Source organism: Monodelphis domestica, chromosome 8 (genome assembly GCF_027887165.1).
Source record: "Monodelphis domestica isolate mMonDom1 chromosome 8, mMonDom1.pri, whole genome shotgun sequence".
Classification (NCBI taxonomy): Eukaryota; Metazoa; Chordata; class Mammalia; order Didelphimorphia; family Didelphidae; genus Monodelphis; species Monodelphis domestica.
This window is the reverse complement of record NC_077234.1, coordinates 183,271,401-183,296,095: the sequence shown is the minus strand read 5'-3', so window position 1 is coordinate 183,296,095 and position 24,695 is coordinate 183,271,401. Positions and strand designations below refer to the sequence as shown.

At 34.6% G+C, this 24,695-nt stretch overlaps 1 long non-coding RNA gene across 1 annotated transcript in view; it reads right to left on the bottom strand.

Moving 5' to 3' along the window:
- LOC130455875 (uncharacterized) overlaps positions 1–23,909 on the bottom strand; it is a 366,804-nt gene extending 342,895 nt beyond the window's left edge. The window contains exon 1 of the long non-coding RNA XR_008914079.1: positions 21,944–23,909. This is a non-coding gene — a long non-coding RNA (uncharacterized LOC130455875). The remainder of the gene's footprint in view (positions 1–21,943) is intronic.
- Between the last annotated feature and the right edge of the window lie 786 nt (positions 23,910–24,695).

The window sequence follows — 24,695 nt, the reverse complement described above, 5'->3', positions numbered from 1 at the left end:
TCCTTTACATGGGAAAATAGGAACAATTCCATCAAGAAAAATCTTTCTAGAAACTATATAATCTTCTTTTGGGGTCCCTCCCTTGGGTTTTCTTCAGAAATTGTCTTTGGAGTACTTCTTCCTCCCTTTATCTTTCCCCCTCCTACTTCCCTTTCTTTCTCCCTCTTCATCTCCCTTTCACTCTCCTTCACCCACTCTCTCTCTCCCTTTGCCCCTTTCTTTCTGTCTCTCCATTTCTCACTTCCTTCATTCTCTCCTTTCCTTCCACCCCTTGACCTTCCCTCTACTTCCTTCCTCTCTTTACATGTCATTGGATTCCATCTCCATTAAAGGAGAGGGTGTCTAGAAAAGAAGGCAGCTGTATTTCATAGTTCTTACTTATACTGATAGAAGTCATCAGCAATCCCTTTTCAGAGATAATCATAATGAGTCAATTAAGGAGCTTCTTGTAATTAAAAAAAGCATTTCAGCTAAGTTTGAAGATAAATAAATCAAAGTCCATTACCTTAAGATAAGAGGAATGAAGTATTTTTTTAAAAGTTTCTTTCCCTAATTTGATAGACTTTCTCAAGCTAGTAGCTTTTCATAGCTTTGGTCCACAGAATATGAATGAGGAAAGATTAGTAGGTAACATATGTCAAGCTCAGGAAGATGAATGTTGGTCTATCCAACAAAGGTTAAGTATTTATCATTATTGTGGTATCACTATTGGTACAATTAGCATTACTACTATTAGATAGTAGTCAGTTTCTTCTATTTTGGCATCCTTGGTTTTTATAGGCAATAATGATTGTTTCCTTAAATTCCAATTACATACAGTTTTCATGTAAATGGAGTAACCCTGGAAAATATATGCAAATTCAGGAATGCTACGACAGCCATTGTGGCTTATATTTATTTAACTGGTGTACAGATTTTCTTCCCTACAGATGCTAAGGAATCCATAACAACTTTTCCCCTCCTTTGTCTTCCTTTTTTTCTTAACATGATGGGTTTGTTTTCCTGACTGTGAGTCTATCTTTATTGAATCTGTCCTGATTTGAACTGTAGTACCTGTAATTGTTGTCTGAGTTACAGGGTGTCTTTTCTTTGGTATCTCACTTTTGTTACGCTAGCACTAATTAGATACTGCATAATGACAGTGTTTTCACATTGATCGCATGGTAAACTGCCTTTCAAAAATTTATGAATACATTGTTGGTCTTGAAAATATTTCATTTACATTAGCACGGACATTATAGCTTGGTTTATTCTTGATTCTATATCTGTTCTCTGGTGAGTGTCACACAAGTCATAGCTTTTCTATGGCTACATCACTTCATTCTGTGACCTCTCATGAATAAAACGTGTGAGGTGAAAGTAATAACCCATTATTCAAAACATGCTTTGGATTGGCTAATAAAAGTAAGCTAGGAGTATCTACTTGGGTTAGAATGGGAAAATTTCCATGATGGTAGGTTCTGATATTCTATAAATCCTAGTAATTAAGGTAAAGTGATCACTGGGACATTAGATCTTTGGCAGAATAGGAAGGGACTTTTGACACTCTATAGGCCAACCAATGCCTTTATAAGAATCCCCACTATAACTTATTTGATAAGCATTTATTCAGCCTTTGATTAAAGATCCTCATTGAAGAGGGACTCACTAGCTCTTGATGCAGCCTATTCCACTTCTAAGTAGCTCTAATTATTGGAGCTTATCCCTTTACCTTGAGTCAACATCTATGCCTTTCCAACTTCTACCTTCTGCTCTTAGTTCTGCCCTTTGGGGCCAAGCAGAAAAGATCAATTCTCTAAACAAAAACCACTGACCTGGAAAAAGATGGAGGAGAGCTTATTTAAGAATCACTAGACTAAAAGAAGCCTTCCTTAAAGTGATAAACAGCACCTATCTAAAACTTTCAGCAAGCACTATCTAAACTAGAACCCTTCTCAATAAGATCAGGGGCAAAGATGCCGATGATCACCACTGCTATTTAACATTGTACTAGAAATGATAGCTGTAGCAATAACAAAAGAAAAAGAAATTGAAGGAATTAGAACAGACAACAAGGAAATAAAAATATCACTATTGCAGATGATAAGACAGTAGACATACAGAACTGCAGAGAATCAAGCAAACTAATAGAAACATTGAACAGCTCTAGTAAAATTACAGGATACACAATAAACCCATATGACTTGTCAGCATTTCTCTTTACCACCAACAAAATTCAACAGCAAGATAGAAGTTAATTTCATTAAAATAACCATAGATGATATAAAATACTTGGGGGTATACATAATAAAAAAGCAGCAACTATCTGAATATTATTGCAAAATATGTTCCCACAAATAAAATTAGACATAAACAATTAGAAAAAAAGATTAATTGCTCATGGATAGACTAAAGCAATACAATAAAAATGACCATCCTACATAAATCAATTTGTTTTTTCAGTGCCATACCAATCAAACTACTCAAATATTGTTTCTTAGAACTAGAAGAAATAATAACAAAATTCATTTGGAAGAACAAAAGATAAAGAATATCAGGGGATTAATGGCAAAACTATGAAGGAAAGAAGCCCAGTCATACCAGATCTCAAATTAAAATATATTGAAGAAATTATTAAAAAAAAATCTGGTACTGGCTAAGAAATAGAGGAGTAGGTCAATGGATAGGTTAGGGAATCAAATAGCAGTAAATGACCATTGTAACTGAGAGTTCGATAAACCTAATATGGCATAATAATGAAGATGGTTCAGGGAAGAAAAAAAAAACTAGGGAAGGCTTTGTGAAATTGATGCATAATGGGAATTATACAGTGACAATGTTATGAAGACAAAAAATTTTAAAAGATTAACTAACTCTGATAAATGCAATGTACAACTGTGATTACAGAAGATTCATGATGAAATCCAATTCTTGATAGATATTATGACTTTTTTAAGAAATGTGGTAAATTTAGACATTTGTTTTAACTATACATGTTTGTAACAGAGGTTTTTGGGTTTTTTGTTTTCCATTTTTCTTTTTGAATTTGAGGGGTATGAATATGGAAAGGAGAGAAGAAATACTTTTATTGACTAAAATTAATGAAAAATATTTAAGTGGGAAGAAGAGATTAAATTTAATTATGTTTTGCAAATTTTAGCATGTAGGAAAGTGACTAAATAAATTGTACTACACAAATATAATGGAATATACTGTAATTTAAAAAAACAAATATGATGAGTACAGAGAAGTATGGAGAGAATTATATGAATAATACAGATTGAAGTAGGGAGAAGGAAATAATACATATAATAGCTGTAGAAATGTAACTGGAAAGAATGACATAAAATAATCTAATGTAAAAGTTGGAAAATTATAAGGAAGATATATGAAGAGATATCCCAATTTATAGAGGTGGGATATATATTGATGGGGAGCAATGTATATATTTTCAGACTTTTTAATGTATCAATTAGTTTTAATGATTCTTCTCTTTCTATTCTTTAAAACATTCTTTGTTTTATGAGTTGGCTTTCTGTGGGGAGAGAGAGGAAAGGATTCTGGGGGAAATTTAGGTGATGTAAAAATTAAAAAAATATTGGTGGACTCTATTTAGGCTACTCACAATATAATTAATATCCTTGGCATGTTAGGTATCATTTCATTCATTCATAGAATGGAAAATTGAGAGGCATTGTTCTGGATTCCTGTCCTGTTTTTATCACTAACTAGTAGTGTAACCTAGAACAAGTGACTTTCCTCTGGACTTCAGTTTGTTGATTTGTAAAATGAACTGTTGTAGTAAATAATATCAAAGGTTACTTTTAGCTAAAAAAAAATCTATGATTATGTCATAAATTCAATCATTCATTCATTCAATAAGTATTTTTAAATTGTCTACTACATTTATAGCACTATAATGGGCAATATGTTAAATACAAAGAAAATAAAGAACAAGAAACTTCTGAGGTGCTCATAAACCTTAGGCACTATTAATATCATTTTCTTTATATTCATAGCTCCACTTATTGTCAATGTTATTTTTTGTGTCTAATTGAAAAGAACATTATATTAATGAAAACACAAACTCACACATAATTCATTTTAAAGGTTACTGTCCTTGCTTAATTTGGGGGGGGTGATCATATTAAGGACACTGTCATTTTACTTCTTTGTCTGTATGGTTACATATTCTAAATATGTCACATCATTTCTGCATGCTGGATAATGGGTTTATAGTGAATCATCCAGGTGAAGCTCCATAGTGAGCAACTCCGAAGGAGTGTAGCAACCTATTGTCTTCAGTTTTGTCTACTATAATCACACCTGGTCTTGATGAGCATGTTTTTTGCTTTCATTTGGTGGAGGAAGGAGGATGACAAAATTGCAAATAAAAATTATCTAAAACTATTATCTAGAATATTTATGCCTGGAAAAAGAGGTGTCGGGGATGTCAAATAGAAAGCTATAGGGCTATACTAGTGGTATCCAAATATTTAAAAATATAGAGGAAAATCTCCAATGTTAGAATCTTTGTGAAAGATTTTGAGAAGGATGTGACAAGAATCACATTTTGAGAAGGAATAAGTGGGCTGGGATGTGTATAGATAGAGGAATAAATCATACCACTGAAACTCCAGTTCCCCTGGAAGTATTAAATACTGGGTCCATAAATATGACTAGGAAGCAAAAGGGAAAGGGAATGAACTTGATGTAAGATCAGTTATTGGTCTTTGGTATCAATTTCCATTTTGCCAAAAATGGAATTGGAGTCAGCCTAGGTAGCTTTCTCTACCATACCATTCAGAGTCCTGAAAAACTTTGGAATTAATTAAGAAAGAACTTTAGATATTGTGAACTTTAAATACTGCTCAACCCTACTTAGACCATACTGTAGGGGAAGATAAAGTTGTAATCTCCTGATTGAACAATGAAGGTACTTAGTTCTCACCTTATAGTGAAGCTAGAACTTTAAGCTAAGTCTATTTTTAGATCTAATACAAAAAAGGTGTTAAGTAACTATAAAGGTTAAATTGATCACAAAAAGGTCAAGTAACTCATAAAAGGTAAACTTAACAAAGAAGTGTTAAGTAACTAAAGATATACTCAAAGAAGGTGAGAACTAAAAGTATGGGCAGTCCTGGAGAAAAAGTCTTTAATGTGATTGGTAGATGTGAAAATTTAGAGGAGGAGACACAAGGATGAAAGGTCTATATAGTTGAGGTTTTTCATCCCTCAAGGACACACTCTCTCTCTCTTTTCCTGATTGGCAGTGGAGAATTAACTGAGAGCTGCGTGATGAGCCTTTAGCCATCTTAGCGTGGCTACAAGCTATGGTCTGGTTCGGTGGTGAGTTTCTGACTGAATTTTCTCCCTTTACTTTCCAACTTTTTTTCTCTCAGAAGCCTCTAATCTTCTTCAGAGACCTAGAGGCGGGGAGTTTAAAAATCCCCCTGGCATAAGCCAGGTAGGAGAAATCCTATATCCTCCTTTTTAAATTCCTTCCCTCTATGTTAATTAAATTACCACACATTTCCAGACTGACTTGGGTATTTTATTTGGTGACCATTTAAATCTAGATTTAAAGTCACAACCCTAAAATTATCTGACAATATCGAGCACTGGGCTAGGCTCTAGAGATACAAAGATAAATTTAAGACAATCTTCATTACCAAAAATATGACTGTTTCAATAGTTTTAGAGGATACATCTAACAAATAAAGTGATTAGGAAATCTATGTGAATGAATCTTCCAGTTTCCTTCATCAATCATCTCATTTAGAAGCTTTTAGATCCTGTGTCCTTATAGTTAAAACTGGAAAATCAATGTCATAAATAGAGGATTAAGAAATGAATGGGATTACCAAAGAGAAATCAAGTAGTGAATCTCTTAAAAATTGAAGCCTAGAATCACCTGATTATTTTGTATCAAAGAAATTTTGGGGGGAACTAAAATGTGTGTAAACTGTTATTCTCTTAGCATAGTTACAAAGGCATTAATAGAAGAAAGTGAGACTAAGAGGCAAAAGGGGGAATAATCATAAAAGACTAAAAAAAGGACAAACAATTTAAAATCTAATAAAGAGAAATGATACATATGTTCCCTTGAAGCCTAATTATCATTAGGGATCATAGAGGGAATCTAATCAATTTTAGAGTACTTTTTGGCTATGTTTTGATGTTCTTAGTGGGAGATCATATAGCTCTTTAAGAAGATTAAAAGGATCATAAAACTGAAGATTTTGGAGGGATCTTGGAGATCAATGAGTCTATCCAACTTCCTTTGCAACATGAAGTGGGCAGCATGGTGAATCTCAGGCCTTTCTCCAAATCTAAATCACTGCTGAAATTTGCAAATTCGCATGGACTACATCTTTATTTTCTTTATTCTACCATCTCATGAGGAGATATCTAAATTCTGTAAGTAAAAGCTAGGATAAAGTGCCAGACCTGGAGTCAGAAAGACCTGAGTTCAAACCCAGCCTTAGATGTATACTAGTTGTGTAACCCCGGGAAATTAAGTGAACCCTCTTTGTCTCAGTTTTCCCATCTGTAAAAAGAAATCACAAACCACTCCAGTATCTCTATAAAAAACAAAACAAAAACAAATATGGTCACAAAGAGAAAGACAAGACTGAAGAGACTGAACAATAAGATTCTATATAAGGAATACTTCCTAACTTCAAATATAAAAGTAAATACCTAACCCATGTTTGAAGAATTTAAAATTTAGAGCTTGGACAACTATATAATGGAAGCAGATGCCACATTATAGAATTAACTTTTGACTTTTGTGTGTGTTCAAATCTTTGGACTCTGCATTTTCAAGACTGAGGTTTGGATAACTCTTGCTTTATATCATTCTTACTCAAGACCGGCACTTTGAATGTCTCAGTTCTCTTATGGCCTAGAAATATAGAGAAAAATATAAGGATTTTATATTTAATCTGTGCTACTTGGGCTCCTGGTCTACTCTTGGCACCTGATGCTAGATAAAATAGTTAAGCAGGAGGAGGTGGAATAGATTGCATGGATCAGTCATCCACCAGTGGTGATGATAAACAGCCTTTCATAACAATTATCTAGTTAAAACACCATTAACAATTAATGACATACATCACAGAACTTATTGAACCCATTAAAGACTAATTTACTAGCTATAAAAATATGGCATTAAGAATTTATGGATCATTAGCTTTTATTCGGGAATGAAATATTGCTGACTGCAACTCCTAGAAATTGTTGAAAACAATTATTCATTAAAGCCACTGAAATTAAATGATATCATGACACAGAAAAAGGAGAGAAAGCAAGACAAGTTTGTTAATGTTTCTCAGAGGAAGCTCTAACTTTGCATGAATGGATCAAGATTGCATTTTCAAACAAGATTAAGATCGACAATTAAAGAATTCAAACAAAGTAATTTTAATGTGCAATAAATTCTTCCTCTTTACTGGAAAATAGATTGTGACTGATAAAAATTCTGATCATGATTAATCACAGTCAGTTATTTTCGAACACTATTAAGGAAATTATAACAATGTTAAAATTAATTAACTAATTCTCAACATTTTATAAATATATTGAAATCTAACAGCTGTTGCAATCTTGACTCTAACTACATGATTTTACACCACAGGATCAAAATCCTACTGTCAGAAGGAACCCACAAGTTGTAGTGTCCACTTTCTTAATCTTCAAAGAACCTAGTTCAGTAATTTATCCATCTTGTATGCATAGATGAAATCCAAATTATTTATTCACATGGAATATGCATCCATCTCCTGGGAATTTTCTTGGTTAGATTAAATATAACTACTATATTCTTTTCAAAAGAAAGTATACTGGATTCATCTCTAGAAATGTTTGCTTTTCTACTTGTGGAAGCCAGGTCTTTAAATAGGGGATAAAGTGAGACTATAAGTAGTTGGTCTAAGACTCTAACACTGAAATTGTGAAAAAGGTGGGGGGAGGGTAGCAAAAATGAAAAAAAAAACAAAGGCAATTTTAGGTAATATTTTTACAAGTATTGTTCAGAGTAAGAAAAGAGAAAAAAATTCCATTGTTTGGGACCCTGATGATACTACATCCAGACTACTGTGTGAAGTTTGGGGTGTTCTATTTGGAATAGGCATTGAAATGCTAGTGCATATCCAAGACAATAAGGAGACCGGAAATAGAATTATAGGAGCACTGGTTAAAGGAAATGGAGATGTTTAATCTGCCAAAGAGAAAATGTGGCAGGTGCAGTGGATAGAGAGCTATACCTGTAGACAGGAAGACCTGAGTTCAAATCTTGCTTCAGACACTTCCTAGCTATGTTACCCTGGGCAAGCCACTTAACTCTATTTACCTCAGTTTCCTCACTGATAAAATGAGCTAGAGAAGGAAATCACAAACCAATCTAGTATCTTTGCAAAGAAAACCACAAATGGGGTCATGAAGAATCAGACATGACTAAAATAACCGAACAACATATTAACAACCTTTAAATATATGAAGGGCTGTCATATGGAAGAAGAATAAGACTAACATATGTAATAGGGGGCAGATTTGAGCTCATTGTAAGAGGTAATTTCCCAATAAGTAGAGCTGTCCAAAAATGGAATGGATTATTTTCTTGGCTACTGTGAGCTCCTTCAGTAGAAGCCTATTCAGGAGATCTGATCAACACTTACATGAAGTATATGATGATCCCTTCCAACTCTGAGTTTTTATGATTCTTCAATAAAATGTAATTAATAGGTAGAAGCTTAATGAGAATCTAATGCCCCATCACTTCAGTATAAAAAGAAAGAAACAGGCCCAGACAGGTGATATGATATGCCAAAGTCAAACAACTATTCAGTGGCATTGCCAAGATCAGAACCATAGTTTCTTACTCTCCGCACATTCTTCTGTAGAATTTCCTCCACTCTGAGAAACCATTTTAAAGGATATTTTCACTTTTGTATAAGCAGAAAATATTTTGTGAGTCTATCCTGAAACTATGACCATCAACTAACATAGTTTTCTCCTACCTAAATAACTTGGAGCCTCAAAGAGACATGGTAGAATGTGCCATATCTTTGGTCATTTCTCTCCAAAGCACTTCTGATGCATTTGTACTTCATTAGACATTTTTCTATGTATGAGTAGCACTTAGGATATTTTTTTTTAGTTGGAAAGGGATTTATATGATTTTCTTATTATGAAAGTAGAAAAAATTCATACTACTGTACAAGTGTGATTGACTTTTCTTTTCATCCTTTAGAAGATCTTTACAAAAAATATGCCATATTATATATATCTATATATCTACTATATTACCAGAATCACCAGTAGGCTAATTTTATTCCTTTATAAATGGCTAGGGGTTGCAGTGTTTCAGTTAATTGCCTTCTTTGGGTCTTATAGATAGATCATTTACAAACCATTTTATAATGTGTAAAATTGCCATTCTGTCTGCTCCTGACAGCACCCCAGGAGATCTGTGATTTTGGCAGCATAAGCAGGACAATACTTCTGAAACTCATGTTATTACAATGTATCATTTTTGTTCATAAAAGTCATTAGTTACAATTAACTTCTAAATATAATTTAAATTTTTTTCTCATGTAAAACACTAAACAAATACACTAATCACCATGTACACTGCAGAGAAGTTCTTGCTTACTTGTTTCTCTTTTCTTCCTACATAAATGGAATTAGTAAAAGTATGTAAGTAATCTATATTCTTAATAGCCTCATCCAGTGATAACAAAGGAGGGGGTTCTCTTTTTAAGATATCTAGCCATTTGTTTTTGCTTTGTTTTTAAAAATCTTAATTATTATTATTAATATAATGCTACCTTGAAGCTTAATATTCTAACAGTTGTACTCAACAAATAAAAACAATGCATTTAATTAAAAACCTAAGAAAAGTTATATTCATTTTGGAGTAAGTTTTTGGTTGAAACATTTTATGCTATATATTACACCACATTTATTAAATGATGTGGGGATAGATGGATTGTGATCTATATTTTCCCCAAAGAGTAAATTCTGATTCTATTTCTAAGAATAACAGTGAATAATTCTTATAAAACTCAAACAAAATCATTACTTACATAAGCTCATACCTATCTTCTTCCAGGTTCTAAAACTCTTGGTGGTGAGGGTAAGAGTCTGACAGTCAACCTCTTTCCAATAATGACACAAAGATTAGGAAAGAATACCAGACCAAGTAGGGATCAGGAATCCAAAGAAAAAGTGCTATGAGTCATATATTTCAGATGAGGTGGTTATAGGGAAACAGATACAGACCTATAGTCTCAGAGGTGGTGATCCAGTCACGCTGATCCTTCACAGAACCTTCAAATATAGAAACTGTGTTGAGACCTTAGACTGACACTATGGCCAGTGAAGATGGCCTGTATCCTTGGACCAGTTGGGGTCCAGTGGGGGGGGCGGCGTAGATCCAGAATGGATTAAGGAAATAGTCCTACATCCAGCACAAATTGTTACTAGAGTTATAGATTGGGCAAGAAGCAGGAACAGAAACAAGCAGCAGCTATATGGCTCTGATTTGAAGGATGTGATGTCAGCCCACAGACCCAGGCTCAGGGTCTCCTAGAACTGAGTAACCAAGGAAAGAGTAAATTTCCAATTCTTTGTCTCTAAACATGAAAAATCTTCCAGCTGGCTGAATGGGACTGGGGTTGGAAACAGTCTATCTGCAACCCCAAAAGGGACAAGTGTGCATTTGTGTCACCCAGACTGAAAACATGGTAAGAAGCCTCCTAAGTGACCCACCAAGACAGACAAAACAAAACTATGACCTTCATCATTTGAAGATTATGCCAGTAACATGACTCTAATAAGCTGAAATACATGTGGGTCTACTCAGGAACCCTCCTCCAACATACTCTGGGTCCTAAAGATTGCTAGCTACAAGGTCAATTATTTGGAGCACATTTTCATCTCTTTGTCCTTCCTTTTTCATTAGATGCTGTTCTCCATTTTCTCACATTCTGTACATGCCCAATACACTGTAGGGACATAATTAATGCTTAAGGAGAAAACATCCTGAGGCTCATCTGTTACTCCTCATTATTCCAACATCAGCCAGCCATGAATTTCTTCTATTTTCTATTCCACCATGGAAGGGGCTGGATGCATAATGCTTTCATAAGTAGGGAAAAATCAAGTCTGAAATCATAGCTGGAGTGTTAAAGAGATAAATGTAATATGTGAGAATCATTATACATGGTTATATTATGAGTAGGTTTCATTGTTTTCAGATCTTTCCCTCCTCCTCTTTTCTTAAATTCATCTCATTATTCTAAGTTCTAGCATGGTTAAATAACCTCTTACACTTTGGTGCTTACACCCAGAAAGATATTTACAGGCATTTGTCTCTGTCATTAGTCATTGTACAATTAGTCATTGTACAATTAACGTAAATCATATCTAGCTCTTTTCATCTTTACTCATAAATCATAAATCAAATGGTCCTACTAGACTCTTAATCATCTTGCTTGCTCTTTTCCCAAACTCCTCCCTATTTATCTGTATCTCTCTGTTTCAGAGACTGAATATAACCACAGAGAGTGACTCCGGGCCAAAGACCGGGGGGGAATGTACAGTTTGGCTGGAAACCTATAATGGAGGCATCCTGAGGGCATGGAGGAGCAATAGCTGAACTTGAGGAAATACTGGGTCACACTGTCCCTTCTTTTGCATGCCTAAAGGATCGGAAGCTTGCTTCTACTGTTACTATGAGGAACCTCTAGCACCCTATGGTTTGACTATGTGCTTTGACTTTGATGCTGAACCTGATGCCTTCTTTCTGAGCAGAGACCAAAGATTTCATCCCACTGTGCTACTTAGTGAACCTGCTGTTGAGACAGTCTAAGGTCAATGATATCAATTGTATTATATAGCCTAGTAAAGTTACATAGTTATCCTTATATTACATACATATACAAATGCCACATACATATACTCACTTATGTTACATACAACTCTACCACATGGAAGCCTGAGCTTATACCTCATTTTGTCCAAATAGAAGTATTTGCTTCTATTAACATTTTCTTTTTCCCTTGGGCTGTGTCATTTAAATGATTTTATGGTAAAGTATCATAGAGGAAATCCGTCACAGTGCACCTGTTTCCAATTAGTGACCCTGAGTTCCAGTATTGGATTGTAACCTTCTCCAAAGCATAGTTCATGTGTCCCGACCAAAGTCTTTTATTTTTTTGTCAGTCAGCCAGTAGACATAGCAAAAAAAAAAAATTAAATAGCAATGAAAATAAAAAAAAATTGAATAGCTTCTCCATAAACATGGAACATACGATCACATGAAAACACAAATATTCAGCAGTAAGAATGTACTTTGATAGGGATCATACGGAGGAATTTTACATAAAGGAATACATGGATATCTTCATATGAAAGCATCTGGATGCAAGGATAACATGATTAATACGCATAAATAACAGATTAATTCATGCCTCCAATTCTGTCAGCTTGTTGGTGTTTTTAAATAATATTTTATTTTAAAAACATTTCCCCCCAATTGTTTCTATCTTTTAAAGACTTCACTGAATTTCTTTCTGTCAGACTTGTTCCCTTGCAAAGATTAGAGAAGTTATTTGGTGATTTCAGGCAGTATGGCTTGCAACTGCATGCTAAGGCATGCACCATCTTACAATGAAAATAGAAAAAAAGTTTGGCAATTGCTTCTGGGTGAAAAAAAAAAGGTCATTAATTATAGCTCCCCCAATTCAGTGTTGAATGTGATTGAGAACTGGTAAAGCATCTGTAATCCTACATTCCCTAATGGATATATTAGGTATATTAGTATACTAGGCAATCAAAAAAATAAATTGTTGATGACAGGCTGACAAAGAGGAATTAATGTCTCTGTGGATGAAGGGAAAGCAATTAAAAAAAACCAACAAACAAATAACAACAACCTTATCTTCTGTCTTAGAATAAATACTGAGTATTAAGGGCTATGCAATTGGGGTTAAATGACTTGCCCAACGTCACATAGTGAAGAGGAAGTGTATGAGTCCAGATTTGAACGTAGGACCTCCCACTTCCAGACCTGACTCTATTTACTGAGCCCTGACAGCAACATTTGATGGAGAACCAGAAGAAAACAACTCCTGACAGAAAATATCAAGGCACAATGATTGGCATGAAGTATGCATGGCAGGAAGAAATGCAATTGCTTTAGTAAAAGATATCATTAGTTTTGAAAAATTAGAAGTATGTGTAGCACTTTTATATACATTTTCTGGTCACAAGTATTCTACATATATCCCTTTATGTGTGAATATCCATAATGTCACTATGTGGAGATAGATGTTTCACATATAATTTCTAGGAAGGCATATTCTTACCACTGAGTATGTATATATTTGTGAAAAAAATGAACTCAAGATTTATGGGGGAAATATTCTGTCATTACTTCATTTATATTGCTACTAAATTACATGCCTGAGCTATGAACTAATTATTTTCTGATAAAAAGCAATTCATATTTTGGTGGAGACTCATGAGCCATGATTTGGGAAATTTTTGACCCACAAAACACCTAGAATGTGGGGTAGCTAACTGGGGGCCCAGTGTGAGGGGGAAAACCCAAGGACTATAATAATGTCATTATTATTACGATAGTGTATATAGTATTAAAATAACCTTGTTATTAGTGTTACTATCTACATGGTCAATTTGACTAAGAAAATAATTGTGATCAAAAGTCACATGGTGAGCCAGAGAAAGAACTGATGGAGTCTGAATGCAGATCTAAGCATGCCATTGTACACTTCATTTTCTTTATGTTTGTGTCTGTATGTGTAGGTGTATGTGATGTGTCTTCTTCTACAACATGATGAATATGGAAATATATTTTGCATAGCACATGTATGACCCATATAAAATTGCTTACTGTTTCAGGGATGGGGACTGAGGGAGAGAATTTAGAAGTCTAAATATTAAAAAATTGTTTTTACATGTAATTGGGAAAAATATTACTAAAACTAAAAAAATTCACGTGACAAGTGTAATTGTAATCATAATGAATGTAATCATAATTTGACTATTGTTTTTCATTAATATCGATAGAACATCAATTAGCCTTTTGTTTCCACTACCCCCCTTATCTTTGTTTGAAGAGTAAGCTGATAATTTAACTCAAAAGAAGGCACTCAGACTGACCGTTCTCTAGTAGGTTAGTTGTCTGTTTTTGTCTCCCTTTGTGATACTGTGTGGGTTAATCTGTGCATCTCTTTTTTAGGATGGAGAAGTTCACTTTGAGTTGGGAGCATCTCCCTCTACCCATGGAGAAAGGCAATTGTTTAGAAACTTATGGTCGAAAGAGAGTTGCCCACAGAGATGAAGTGATTTGCAAAGGTCAAAGAGGGAGGGAGTAGAAGTATTTATCTAAGGCAGAACTTGTATCTGGTTTTCCTGACTTTTGAAGTCAGATCCATTTAGTATACCAGCCATCTTTTGCTTCTCAGCCTAGTTTATTTCAATCCAATTTAAAGACACCAAATCTGAGATTTGGAAGAGATTTCAAGGGCAATCTAGTACAACCCACATCTGGATAAGCCTTTGCTCAGTGATCTCAATTCTTGCTCCTTGTTCTGTCCTCTGCAGCCAAGCAAAGTCTACATCTTCTTATATGTAATACCCCTTGAAATATTTTAAAGGCAGCTATCATGGCTGCCATTAGTCTTCTCTTCTATAAACTAAACATCCCAATATACCTATGGGCAGACCTACTGTAATTCATTAGCCAGAGAAGGGAGCGTACAACTTTGACAATGGTGCAGTATTTCATTCCATAGAAAGCTGAGAAAATGATAGCACATTTAAAAGATGCCAATTTCCTTATCATTTTCCATCAGAAAGAAGGAGACTATCCCTGCACCTCTTATGACAACTTACATTTCTTTCTCTTTGTACTTCTGGAAGGGGTAAAGCTGCTCTTAAGAACCAGGATATTGTAGGCTAACAACTGAAGTGAGCTTCATTTTGAAAATTTCACTCGGAAAGTTGCAATTAGACACACTCAAAACTAGAACATCTGTCCATCTTTTATACTAGTAGAAATTTTCAATGTTAACCTTCATGACCAACTTTAATGAACATACTAATACTACCCTATGTTGTGGTAACTATACAGTCACTGATCATTCTTTTTTATTCATAATCCTCCTCAATTAGTTCAAGATTTGCCTCATTTCCAACAATGCCCCCTGTAAAAAAAAATTAAAAACCAAAACACAACACTTTTCCTTTAATCAACTTCCAGTGAGTTCCTTTCACTTTTCTACATGGCATCAACCCCTTAAATACCAATGCCTCACCCCTACATGTGAGGAAGTCAAAGAAACCTGAGGTTAAAAAATTCTGGCATTCCCACTTCTCCTTCTACCTTGCCATCTGTTCATATGTGCCAAGCAAGAAATATCAGGATTGCACTCCAATGAAACTGTGATTTCATCAAAGTGGGTGTTCCTTCCAATAAGGGGGTCACTTTCTAATTCTTCCTAACTTTTTGAAGTGATTTGCATGGCCTGGCTAAATATTGTCCTTTCCCATTCATTGTTGAGAAAGCTTTAAGGAAAGGAATTGGAGTTCTATGCTTTCTATTTGCTTCGAACCTTCTCTTTTGTCCTTGGGTTTTTAATATAATGATTTAACACCTTTTCTAATACAAACCCACACTGAATAAAAATCATATTCTCAAGTTGTAGAAAAACTTTTAAGACTCTACCTTTTCACTACAGATAGTTCAAAAGTCACGAGGCAGGAAGTTCTTTTATATTTTTCTTGACGTGTTTATTCTTGGTTTTTGAAGAAGACCAACGTTGTCACACGTGATTTCTTGACTTGACATTAATTGGATTTAAGTGAGGCAGAGTTGCACAAAGTCATGAACCTCACTTTTTTTTTTTTCAGAATCATCAAAGTCCAGTGACAAGACAAAAGTCAGTATAACGGCCTAAGATGCCATGGATGATCTTGGTTACTTCATTGTCTGAAGTCACCAAGTTTTGCATCTTCTTTATTCACCTTCATGGTAGTTGGAACAAACTGTTCTCATCTACCTATCACACCAGGGAAAGTTTTCACATACATAGGATAAACATCTCCTTGATGCATCAATAGATCTGAGGTCCATTAGTTACTCTTAGCCTGGTTTAACTTATCTGCCTATATGGTTTTACCAGGGTGTGGCCACTGTGCATACTGTATCTTCTTGGAGCCACAAGTAAGAGCTGTATTTTTCTAAAAGGAGTTTAAGGCACCAGGAATGACTTCAGCAAATTGGAACCTGACCACCAGTGTTGAGTTTGGGGTGAGGTAAAATGTTTTACCAATCAAGAAATCGATTGGCAAATATTATTTATAATGTATCAGGAACTATACTGGGCCTTCTTTAAATTCAAAGAATCTTAAGATGTCATCCCTGTCACCCACGAGTTTACAATCTAGTTGGAGATATAGGACTCAGAACATAGTGGGATGGTAGGTAGACTAGGAATGATTTGTTTCTAATTTCAGTCCTGTAATTAGCTATTTCACTTTTAACAAGTCACCTCCCTCTCTGGACTTCCGTTTCTTCATCTGTAAAATGAGCTGGATGACTTCTTATGTCCCTTTCAGATCTCTGATTCTTTGTGACTTCATGAAGTCATTGTTGACCTAGATGAAAGAAAAGGTTGATGTACGTACTCATTTTTTTTTGAGTAGAGCTTTGGAAGGCAGCAGGGTACAGTAGAAAGAGTGCTGAACTTGGAGTTACAGGATCTGTGGCACCTGGTTCATCATATGGGTAGTTCATAGTTGTGGATCTGAATGTGCTTATTAGTCAGATGTAGTGATTGGATTGGAGGTTCAGATGGATTCTCATGGCAGGGCTCCACCGTACTCAACCTTACTGCTATGCTACTCCCTTGAATATCTGCTGATTGGAAATTAGGTTGATAATTTTGATGTGATGGTAAAGTTATCCCACTGCACATATGCTGAATCTCTTTAGAAGCCAAAAGAGGAATTATATTATTTGCAATCACTATAAAGGCTCTTTTCCCTTGAAGCAGACAGGAACAAAAAGGCTAAAGAATGCAAACTATCTATAATTAAATCTGTGAATTAAAGAAAATCTAAACTCCCTAAATGATACTAACTCTTGGGCTTCTTATTTATGATACCCAATCCAAACTTCATAAAATCACTCAGAAGACCTAGGTCACTTACAAATGTAAGAATCATTTTATCTATCTTGCTGGAATCCCAAACAACCTTGTGTGTTAGGTACTCAATATTTTTGTCTTCATTTTAAGTGACATGCCCAACAATGACATAGCAAGTAAGTATCTGGAGGTGGAATTTGAACTCAAATCTTCCCGATTCCAAATCCCGATACTTGAGCTAATCCACTCTACCATGCTGTCTCTGTAAATGTCAAAGCCCTATATAAATTTTAATTACCATCAATGTATTAAGAAATTTTTTATTTGAAACATTGAATTAATTAATTTAGAATATTTTCCCATGGTTACATGATTTATGTTCTTTCCCTCCCCTCCTCCAAACCCCCTCCCATAGCCAACAAGCAATTCCACTGGATTTTACATGTGTCATTGATCAAGACCTATTTCCATATTATTAATATTTGCACTAGGGTGATCATTTAGAGTCTATATCACCAATCATATCCCCATTGACCCATGTGACCAAGCAGTTGTTTTTCTTCTGTGTTTCTACTCCCACAGTTCTTTCTCTGGATGTGGATAGTGTTTTTTCTCATAAGTCCCTCAGAATTGTCCTGGATCATTGCACTGCTGCTAGTAGAGAAGTCCATTACATTTAATTGTGCCACAGTGTATACTTAAGACATTTTTAAAAACTCATTTGAATGAGTGTTTATTGGTGAAATCACCAGACATTCTTGTTGCTAGTTGGAAATCAGCAGAATGTAGCCCTTCTAATTAGGGACTTTCCCGGCCTTATTGACCAGTATTTCTCAAAGTAAACCATGCCTGTACAACAAGCCAAACAAATTTCATAGGCCCACCAATTTTTGTCTGGAAGGGACTTAGAGTTCATCAAGTTCAATCCTCTAATTTTTCCAGATGAGAAAACTGAGGTAGAGAGGGATAAAATATTCACACAGGTGATAAGAGGCCAAGAATGGATTTGAACCCAGGGTCTCCAACTCCAAATCAATTCCTTCCCCACTGTACCATACAGTCTCCCAATCAATGAGACCAACACATTGGTCAGAATTTCCAGGAGGGAAAAGTCTACTTAATTTCTTTCCATTCTCTCTCCCTTTCCTTTAAGGAAATAAAAAAGAAACGTTTAGATATATTGAAGAGTACACTGGGAAACTATCCCAATGCTATTGTGTACTTCTTTGAGATCACAAATATTATTACTGCCTATTTTCCGCTTCCCTTTGGGATCAAACCTAGGTGCTCTCTACTTTTGTTTTCTCCCTTTTAGTTTCCTCTCAGTCATTTAAAATACCCCCATTGTCAGGGTTATCTATGTTTCTGGATCCTATCAGTAGGGTAATTCTAAACCACTAATCCAAATCTTTCTATTCATCTCCATTTGCCTCTATATAGACCTTTATAAATCTACATAGATTTATAGATATGTATATGTATATAATATAATATATATAATAGAAATGAGTTATGACCGTTTTTTCTTTTCCTTTCTTTATGCATATATTATTTCATATTGAGCTAAATACAATGAAGAGAAAACTCCCTCCAAGCTATATTTTCATGTTTATTGTATGAGACAGCAATATCTCCCATAGAACAATGGAATATTTAAATTAAAGGATAGCATTGCATTTAGAGTGATGTGATCTTAAAAGATTTTCCCTTCCAATCATTTACTTTTATAGCTAAAAAAGCAGTCCCAAGGGGCAACTCAGTGGCTCAGTGGATTGAGAGTCAGACCCAGAGATGGGAGGTCCTAGGTTCAAATTTGACCTCAGACACTTCCTAGCTATGTGAGCCTGGGCAAGTCACTTGACCCCCATTGCCTAGCCTTTACCACTCTTCTGACTTAGAACCAAAACCCAGTATTGATTCCAAGACAGAATGTAAGGGTTTTTATTTAAAAGAAAGAAAGAAAGTCTCAGAGGAATGAAGTGATACAAGTTATATAACTAGCTATGAAAAAAAGTCTTATAGAACAAACTCTTCCTATATTCTACATGTGGTCAAGTAGAGTAAGTTTTCTTTGTATACTATTATTAAGATTTATTACAGCAGTTGGTGTTAGAGGCAAAAATGGAAATAAATCATCTAAAGCAACTGCCTTATCTTTAAGAAAAAGAAACTGATGCACTCTCAGTCTCACTTTCTTACATGTAAAATGAATAAATTGGTCTAGGTGATTCCTGACAGAATCCTACACAATAAAAAAGATTTAATTTTTAATAATGAATATTGATTTTGAGTTCAGGTCCTACTTCAAATACAATGTTATTTCTACGATGCTACTTTCTTCCTATGTCTACATTTCTTATTCTGCTTTTGATCATACTATGATGTCATTACAAATTCTTGCCATTACCTCCTAATTCCTAATTCTCATTAATCCCAAATGTACCTATTGACCTTCAACCATTCCACTTCTCCATCCTTTTATAACTTACTAATTCTTTATCATTTTCCTAGCAAAATTCAAATTACTGATATTTGGGTCAAGTTAGTAAGAGCAAAATGACATCATTTTGTTTAAGTAGTTCATTTTAGCCCTCTTACAAATAGCCAGTGTAAAAAAATAGAAGAAAATTGGTTGACCTACAAAAATTAAAAGGAAAGCCAGTGGTTCAATTTGCTTATCAAACATAGAAATAGTTTCTGAGGCATCTTGATTGAATTAGATTGGGAACATTGGACTATACCAACTCACCTTTCCCTTAAAGTTCTACTAACTGTATTTCCCCTAAGTTTTCCTCTAATTTCAATCACTAGGTCTCTTTTCTTTTTCATTCTTTGAAAACAGCCTCCATTTCACTCTTTGGTTCTAAATTTATGTTAATCAGGATCCTAATTAGAATCACAAATATTAGGGTCAAAAGGAAACAGAAGTGAATTGTGCTAGATGCTATCCACTTCTACAAATTATTATCATATCACATTTCACTTTGGTTCTCACCTAAAAGAATAAATTCTGTACCCAGAAAATATACACATAGAAACAAATAAATGCCAGATGGGCATGTTTCATGATTTTGGTACAAAATCTTAGAGAGTAAGTCTCTTATATAATCTCATCAGTACTTAGTAATGTTGAGAGCTTAAGGAGCCTCAAAAACCTTGCTTTTAACAATTGTTTGATTTAATCATTTATACCATATGTTAAGTTCATGATTTCTTTTTAAAAAATAACTTACCTCCTCTCTTACTAATAATTCCAAGACAGAATAGTGTAAGAACTAGTTAATTGGGGTTAAGTCACTTTCCCAGGGTCACAAAGCTAGGAAGTATGAGGCCAAATTTGAACCCAGTTCCTCAGGAACTGTGCTACCTGGCTGCTCCAAGTTCATGATTTCATCAGCATATTCACCCTCTTTCCCAATTTACTTCACTACCATTTTTCAAGAGAGTCATTCAGGAATTGTTACTCCCTCATAAAAGCAACATCTGGTGTTCAATGTTCTGGTGATAAAACCCGAAGAGATACAAGTCTGCATACTCAAAGTCTTTCCACTGTGGTCAGAATCTTCCAGAACTAATAATACCCCACTGGCACAAAAATCAGGGTCACACCATTATGAGACATCACACTAAGGTCTAGGGGTAGTTATGCTGTGACATATTTGAAATAAATTTTATTCAAGCCAATAGGCATCCCTAGAATTTTTAAAGTAGTTATCTATCCATACTTTCATGATGATTATATTACATTCACCTCCTTCAACATTTAGAAAGGCTCAAGGATATTTCCTCTTCTGGAAACAAAGTAGGGAAAGATTACCATTTGGACTCCTCTCTGCCATATCCTCAATAGTATATTAAACTTCTGCTGTATGGACTTGAAAAATTCTCTGTACAGAGTTTTACAATGTATGTTAATTTAAAAAGGAATCAATTGATATAAATGCCAAAAATATATATAAATTTCACCACCACCACCACTCCTCTGGTACTGGTGAATACAGGGAAAGGCACAGCGGCATAAATTATTAACTAAATAATACTAGGAACCATCACTCAGTGGCTTTAACTAAACCACTCTCTGAGTCATTGTTTCAGTTTAGGTTCCTTGAACTGGTTTCTTCTATAAAGAAATTTTGAAATCCATTCACTTCCCAATCCTTTTTTCTAAAAGTCCAGGCTTTATTATTTCCAGGTGAAAGATAGGTCATCTAAATATGCAACCTTCTTACTCATTTTTATATCCATTTTATATTTGTTTCAGTAATGTGAGAACCTTATATTTTCTGGCTTGTCATCAATCTTATTCCATTACTCTACTTATTTTAATATTAAAGAAAACTCTAGCTGATCTGAGCTCTTTCAATTTATTATGGAGTCATTTCTAAAACTAATTGAATTCCTTCAATTTATAGTTCTTTTCTTCTTATTCCCCATATTTTCCCAGTACCAACATTTCTTTTTTTTTTAATTCCCCAATGGTATTTTTTATCTTTACAGTAAGAAAAATGTAAATTACTGTATCATTTCAGTTGACTCAGTTAAAATCTGTGTTCTGACAGGAACATGTTACATGGTGATGTGACTTAGTTTTCTCTTTCTCCAAACCCTGATATCTGGAGGGTTAAGCATGATTACGTAGTATGAACTCTGGAGGAAATTCCGACAAAGACAATGATATGGCAAAGCACTCTTAAAGGACACATTGCCTTCTCCCAAATGTCTCCAACACTGCAGGGGTTAGTCTAAATTTTCAATAAAAGTAGTAGGCATACATCTATACTTACCCAAAGAAGAAAGGATTGCTTCTTCCCTGTATGTGGCTCATTTCTTAATCCTTAACTGTGTAGAAAAAGTCCACCTCAGATGATTTCCAGATCTTATAAAATTGTTGAAGTTTCCTTCCGATGATTGCAATTTGTAAATTCAAGTACAAATCAGCATTAGTTAATCAGTTGGTTCTGGGCCAATTTGTCCTGGGTTTAGATTTGGTAAATAAGAAGACAAAATTCACTTTCATGAGGTCACATAAGTATCTAAGGGACTGGCATCACCCTTCTCAGTCTCTTGGAATTTCTTAATTTTCTTCTATTTTTCCTGAATTTAGCCCAACTCAGAGAGAGAGGTGGTATCTTCCAATTACACAACGTGTAGTTACATACCTAAATGTTTCGGGGAAATTGGCTTTGGCAACCAAAGTGATACACAAACTGGTCCACAAACATCTTATTTGTATTTAACTCTGAGCTCATGAATATACTGTATTTCAACATTGTGATAAGTAATTTCAAAAATTCCTGGCTGCAAGAGTGACTGAATATTTTTTTTGTCAGTCTTTAAAAGAGGTTTACAAAGGTTAAGAAAAAAATGCTGGGAAAAATTGGTTTTTAAGTTTACAAATTCTTTTTTTTTTAATTCCCAAACTGGCCACTAAGGACCAGAATGAATTACATTCCACAAAGAGTCTTTCTCCCATATCCTTTAAGACGTTAGTCTTCTTCCCAGTTTCTTCCCAAAACAAAGTTTGGCTGCTTTGATGATTTCTAATAGCACGATTTTTGTAGAGATTCTGACCATGTTATTTCTGTTTCTTTCTGCTTTGTACAAGTGAACCTTCGCCTCTTATGCCAACTCCTTCTGAGCACATTTTAAAACATCCTCCCCATCTTCTTTCCTGTAAGGGTCCATATTTCCTGCTTCAAGAACTCAGGTTTATTTCCAGCTGATAGGATTTGCTCTTTCTGGCAGAGTTACTATGGGGTGGAAGGGCTCTGGTCTCCAGCTGGTCAGTTTTTTGGTTAACTCTCATTGCTTCCAGGCTGCCTAATTTTTGCCATAAGTGAAATGGAATTCTCCTTTCACCTCAGCTCTTCTCTCAATGGAAACCACTGGCAGCATATTTAACATTACCTTTTTCAGAGCTTTTGTGTGGTCTGCAGTAGCAAAAAGAACATTGCTGAGTGAAAAGAGCATCTCTGGGCATAATGTGTCCATTTACTTTAATCTTGCATTTAATAGTAAAGAAGGATATTTTACCATTTCTGCAGAAAAAAACTGGAAGGAAGAAACCTTGAGCTTTATTTAATATTCTTATATAACTTTTAGTGTTTAAGCTTTTCCCATTTGTACATTGAAAGTCATCCTGAACAGTTTCAATAAGGGTTATCCATATCTGAAATAATAAGTGATGGCAAAGTTCATTGAAATTCTTGAGTAAAGGTTAATGGTAAAATATTTCCTTTTGCTTTTTCTATATATACTTTTTCCATTAAGGATTTGTAGTCTCTTCATTAAATCTCACTGTATAGATACTCCTAAGTCAGTACTGAATAAAATATTCAGTGAATGAACGAAGAGAGAACATTAATGATAAAAACAAGGCTATGTCTATGCTTTAGCTGTGGTTTATCCCAGAAACCCTCATGAATTCTAAACCAAAAAGAAAAGAATAAAATTTGATGCCTCCATGTAGCAAAAGTGACCAAATCAAGAGCCACTGATTGTATGAGAGTCCACTTTTTGGTTCCCATCATGTATCAGGCACGAGCTGTTGTTTGACCAAAAGGAGAGCCATACTATGTACATTTACATTCTTGATGCTGTAGACCTCAAAGCAGGATTCCTGCTAGGCAGATCTCTTTGGAAGTGTGACTAATCAATGAAGCAAAAGGTTCTGTGGTAGCCATCTCTGAAGGGAAAGGATTGAAATAAAGCAAGAGTGTCCCTGACATCAGAAGGACATACAACCAGGACCTGCAGGAAGAAATTAAAGAATATATTAATTTCCAAGACTTATTGGCTATAATTTTTAACATTATAATATATGTATATTATAATATATAAATATATAATAACAACTTTATGTGAGAGACAGTCAATGGAAATTTTTCATTTTAGAAAAGAAATATCAAGTTACTGCAACTGCCTTGAAGGATATTAGAAGTCAATTTGGCTATGGGTTTTTCAGCTTTCTTATAGTCTTTAATTTATCTAAATGTATTACTTTGTATGGATGATTAGGACTCCAATCAGATCATTTGGTACCTCTTGAAAACATGCCTTCTTTAAAAGCACCAAGCATTTGATGGAAAACACAGGGCAGATGCTCAACAAATCTTACTTAAATTGTGTTGCCATACCACCCTTTCCGTGTAGGCCAAGTAGAGCCATAAGTAAGGAACAAATGCCAAAGGTTGATCACCATCAAACAAAATAATGCAGCCCAGCAGAAGTCTGTTAAGTTTCTTCTATGTAAAAAGCACTTTGGCATTGGGTGAGAAGAATAATTAGTAAGACTTGACATCTGTCCTTAAAAACATATAGTATTTTATGGGGATAAGATACCAAGAGAGAAAGCTGAAATGTACAGTATTACATGCTAACGCATTAAAAGAACTTTGTAAGTTTTGGAAAAGTATAATAAGTAATGAGTTATTGTTTTACATTTTAAGTATGTTTTAAATTTTATTATTTATTTTTAACATTTGTTTGAAAATTCACAAAATATTTTATTTTTCTAACTATGTGTAAAAGGATCTT